The 5550-nt window shown below is 36.7% G+C and overlaps 1 non-coding gene and 1 pseudogene across 1 annotated transcript; both read right to left on the bottom strand.

Moving 5' to 3' along the window:
- Positions 1 to 1415: 1415 nt before the first annotated feature.
- On the bottom strand, positions 1416 to 1508 carry TRNAS-UGA. The gene has a single exon. It is a non-coding gene; the product is annotated as a tRNA-Ser (tRNA).
- Positions 1509 to 4768: 3260 nt separating this feature from the next.
- Positions 4769 to 5550, bottom strand: part of LOC125598959 — a 2459-nt pseudogene continuing 1677 nt past the window's right edge.

Genomic DNA, 5550 nt, shown 5'->3' with positions numbered 1-5550 from the left:
CGTGATGATTGATTGTGTGACTTTATTTGAAGTGGCTCATTTTGTACCTGAAAGCCCATGTATGAACAAGGATTGATTTTACTTCCCCACCTAGCCACTTTAGGCTGGGGGGTAGGTCCTGGGGGAGAAGTTATAGACACCTTTCCATACTTTGTATCTGGAGTACTTCACTTAATTTCTTCTGCAGTTTTGGGCTTTGGCGGTATTTATCATGCACTTCTGGGAACCGAACTCTTGAAGAATCTTTTCATTTTTCGGTTATGTATGAAAGATAGAAATAAAATGACCACCATTTTGGTATTCACTTAATGTTGTTAGGTGTAGGTGCTTTTCTTTCTAGTATTCAAGGCTCTCTATTTTGTGGGGGCGTATATGATCCTGGGCTCCAGGAGGGGGGGATGTAAGAAAAATTACAAACTTGACTCTTAGCCCAAGTGTTATATTTGGTTATTTACTAAAATCTCCCTTTTGGGGAGAAGGATGGATTGTTAGTGTGGACGATTTGGAAGGATAATTGGAGGGCATGTATGGTTAGGTTCATTTGTATATTTGGTGGAATCTGGCATATCTTAACCAAACCTTTTGCATGGGCTCGCCGCGCACTTGTATGGTCTGGGGAGGCTTAATTGTCTTATAGTTTAGCTGCTTTATCTGTTTGTGGTTTCATTGCTTGTTGTTTTGTCTGGTTTAATAATACTGCTTACCCTAGTGAGTTTTACGGACCTACAGGGCCCAGAAGTTCTCAAGCTCAAGCATTTACTTTTCTAGTTAGGACCAACGTCTTGGAGCTAACGTGGGGTCTGCTCAAGGACCTACAGGTTTAGGTAATACTTAATGCGTTCCCCCGACCCCGACTGGAGAAGTTTTTTTGGAGGAGAAACAATGCGTTTTTGGGATCTGCGTGCTCCCTGGTTAGAACCTTTAAGGGGTCCTAATGGTTTGGACTTAAGTAGGTTGAAAAAAGACATACAACCTTGGCAAAGAACGACGTTCTGCAGAAATATGACTCATGCTCCTTTAGGTTCCTTAAATTCTGTAGGGGGCGTAGCTACTGAGATCAATGCAGTCAATTACGTCTCCTCCGAGAAGTTGGTTATCTACCTCTCATTTTGTTCTAGGATTCTTCCTATTCGTGGGTCATTTATGGCACGCGGGAAGAGCTCGGGCAGCGGCAGAGGATTTGAAAAGGAATTGATCGTGATTTTGAAACCGGTTCTTTCTATGACTCCTCTTAACTAAAGTAGTAGTTAAAATAGGAAAGTAAAAATCCGGGTCATATTAAAAAGTCTTCTTTCTTTCAATTCAATCTCGTTTTTTCTGGCTCGGCTGGATAGTATAGCCGAGCCATTCTCCTTTTTTATGATGCTAAGAAGTAAAAAAAGCCAATAAAGAAAAAAATCTATTCATCCAACAAAAGGAGAGAGAGGGATTCGAACCCTCGATAGTTATTTTTTATGAACTATACCGGTTTTCAAGACCGGAGCCATCAACCACTCGGCCATCTCTCCAAAAGATAATTTCTATTTTATCTTTTTTTTCGCCAAATAGAACATAGCTCGATGAGTTAATACGATCACTATGTAGAAAAAGATATAGGGTGTGACTTTTCTTTATAAGTCTATCAATTGGTCTATATAAATGGATACGGATCCAGTTACCCATTTGTGAAGTAAAAAGAACCTTTAACTTCATGTCCGAATAGAATAAAAGTGGTAAAAAGAAGTTGGAAATAAGGCATCTCGAATAAACGGATTCATGATAAAATCCCTTTATTTATTAAAATTTTTTAGTGGGTAAGAGGATTAAATGGTGTATATGTTAATAGCTTGGAGGATAAAAACATGACTATTGCTTTTCATTGGCTGTTTTTGCAATTATTACTTCATCAATCTTACTGATTAGTTGGTAGCTGTTTTATTTGCGTCTCCTGATGGGTGGTCGAGTAACAAAAATGTTTGTATTTTCTGGTACATCTTTATGGATTGGATTAGTCTTCTTGGTGGGTATCCTTAATTCTCTTATCTCTTGAATTCATTCGTTGCAGATCAAAAAATGAGATGAACCCTCCCATTCCACGAATTACACATTCAAATTCAATATAAGTCCATAAAATGCAAATAAAGAAAACAAAAAAATTAGAGGGGGGGTCGAACTTCTGTAACTTGAGTGAAATATGAATCAAAATATTAATAAATAGCAATTTACTAAATATAACTATGAAATAGTAATAACTAATTAAATAAAAAAAAACGAACGAATCAAAGATAAAATTGATATCTGATATCAATAGAATATATAATATTTTATGGAAATAGAGAATAATATATTATTGAATATGGAATTCTATATATAGATATAGAATAAATATATTATTAATATATAATAAATATATATATATTTATATATATTATAGAATTGTTAATTGAACTTTTTTGTTTTTTGGGTAGTAGAGTTTTATCAAATGACCCCAAACCAAAGAGTGTGATCTCGTATAGCTTTGAACAAATATTATCCATAAATTTCTTATCAAGAAAAAAAAAATGCGGATATAGTCGAATGGTAAAAATTTCTCTTTGCCAGGAGAAGACGCGGGGTTCGATTCCCGCTATCCGCCCCCCAAATAGAAATGGATTCAAAAAGATCAAAGATTCGGTATAGTTGACCGGGAAATATAGAATTTTTGCCTCGCGTCCCAAAAGATAAGTATTAATTATAGTTAATAGAATCAAACTTACATTGTTGAAAAAAAAATGTTGCGGAGACAGGATTTGAACCCGTGACCTCAGGTTATGAGCCTTGCGAGCTACCAAAACTGCTCTACCCCGATTGCGATGAAACAAAAAACTTGGACTAAACTCTAATAAACAAAGACGAATTTGAATGCGCCCCTATTCCATATCTGTACAAATAGAATAGCCTATTTAGACAGAATGGTAAAGGGGCCTCGTCGAGCATGAAAAAAATAGAAAAATTAAAGGATACTTAAATCTTTACCAGCTTGATCTTGTTGCCCTGGCATAAAATAAACATGCTGCTGAACCATTTTCCCGAAGGATGTGTCCAGATAGTCCAAATTCTCGATAGTTAGCTCTCGGTCTTCCGGCGAGAAGCAAGCAACGTCGATGAAGACGTGTAGTGCACAGTAGGGATTGTGGGGAATAATTTCCATGAATTTTCCACTTCTCACTTAGCGACGGAATCTCACTTATTTCCTTTTTTAAGGATCGACGAATCAAATGATGATTTTTGTTCTGTTTTGCCTCTTTGCCTCTTTTCTCCCATAAATCAAACTTTTCTTTGCCATAATGCTTAAGTTCCTCTTATTATCAATGATAATGATACAATCGGATCCTGTTAGAATGTAGAAATAAATATAAGAGTGCATACCTATTTTTATTATTTTAATAAATTAATAAAAAAAATATATTATTGGGATAGAATATTAAATAATTAACCGAATTTGCCCACGTGAGGAATAGCCGCATATTCCCCGACGTGGAAAGTGCAACATAAATAATCAAAAGCAAGCGATGAAAAAGTGAATATATAACCTACAGAAAAGTGAGAGCTAATCCAACCAATCTTGCTTGCACAATTTGAAAGAGCTACTGGTTTATCTTCCATCGAAATCAAATTTGCCAAAGGTGTGTTCATGAGCCCATGCTCCATGTCAGTTAAGTTTCAATCAATAATTGCCTAACACGCCAGGAAATAAGCATATCTCATGTAGCCATACTAAGTTTATCCCAATATAATATTCCCTAGCCAACAACCAAACAGATACACAAGGTTATTATAGATTTATTATTTTAGTTTTTAAAATTATATATAGATAAACCAAAAAGATGAAATAGGGACCCAAACCAATAAAAACAAGAAAAGATGCCAAAAAAATAAAACCAAATAAGAAAAAAAAATAATCCAAAAAATCAAACCAAAATGAACATCCATGCCCATAATAAAGCCAAAAGAAACATCCCATGAACCACGCAGAATGATAAACATTCATACCAAAAGGAAAATAAGGCATCCATGCCAGACTGATTACTATTATAAAACGGGTTATATCCATTGATAAGTTGTGAAGAGTTTAACCATAGATAATCTCTTAACCATCCCATCAAATAAGTGGAAGATTCATTAAACTGTGAAACGTTACCTTGCCATAATGTGATGTGTTTCCAATGCCAATAAAAAGTAACCCATCCAATAGTATTTAACATCCAAAAAACTGCCAAATAAAATGCGTCCCAAGCCGAAATATCACAAGTACCACCTCGTCCCGGACCATCGCAAGGAAAACTATACCCGAAATCCTTTTTATCTGGCATTAACTTGGAACCACGTGCATCTAAAGCACCTTTTACTAAGATCAATGTAGTTGTATGTAAACCTAAAGCAATAGCATGATGAACCAAGAAATCTCCAGGACCTATTGTTAAGAATAATGAATACTATTCTCATTAATAGCATTTAACCAGCCGGGCAACCATATGCTTCGACCCGCATTAAATGCTGGGCCATTTGTCGAAGATAAAAGTACATCAAATCCATATGAAGTTTTCCCATGAGCGGATTGTATCCATTGGGCAAATATGGGTTCGATCAAGATTTGTTTTTCGGGAGTACCAAAAGCAAGCATGACGTCATTATGAACATAAAGTCCCAAAGTATGGAACCCTAGAAAGAGGCTGGCCCAACTTAAATGGGATATGATAGCTTCTTTATGGTCTAACATTCTTGCCAATACGTTATCCTCATTCTGTTCTGGATTGTAATCTCTAATAAAAAATATAGCTCCATGAGCAAAAGCTCCTGTCATGATGAATCCTGCAATGTATTGGTGATGGGTATATAACGCAGCTTGAGTCGTAAAATCTTGCGCTATGAACGCATAAGCAGGTAAAGAGTACATGTGTTGAGCTACCAAGGAAGTAATAACTCCTAAGGAGGCTAGAGCAAGGCCTAATTGAAAATGAATCGAATTATTGATTGTGTCATAAAGACCCTTATGCCCACGCCCCAACCGTCCTCCCGGAGGAATATGTGCTTCTAAAAGATCTTTTATACTGTGTCCGATTCCAAAGTTAGTTCTATACATATGACCCGCAATGAGGAAAAGAATTGCGATAGCTAGATGATGATGTGCCATATCGGTTAGCCATAAACTTTGCGTTTGTGGATGGAATCCCCCAAGAAGGGTTAGAATGGCAGTTCCTGATCCTTGGGAGGTACCAAATAAATGACTACTTGAATCGGGGTTTTGAGCATACAGATTCCACTGACCCGTAAAGTGGGCCTAACCCTTGGGGATGCGGTAATACACTTAAGAAATTATTCCATCGAACATATTCCCCCCTGGATGCAGGAATAGCGACATGTACTAAATGACCTGTCCAAGCCAAGGAGCTTACCCCGAATAGTCCTGACAAATGATGATTCAGACGAGATTCAGCATTTTTGAACCATGAAACTCTTGGTTTCCATTTTGGTTGTAGGTGTAACCAACCCCCTATTAAGGATAGGGCAGAAAGAAATAATAGAAAAAGA

The sequence above is a fragment of the Brassica napus genome, unplaced genomic scaffold, assembly GCF_020379485.1.
Source record: "Brassica napus cultivar Da-Ae unplaced genomic scaffold, Da-Ae ScsIHWf_1811;HRSCAF=2447, whole genome shotgun sequence".
NCBI lineage: Eukaryota > Viridiplantae > Streptophyta > Magnoliopsida > Brassicales > Brassicaceae > Brassica > Brassica napus.
Note: the sequence above shows the minus strand (reverse complement) of the source record. Positions and strands in the feature narration are given on the sequence as shown.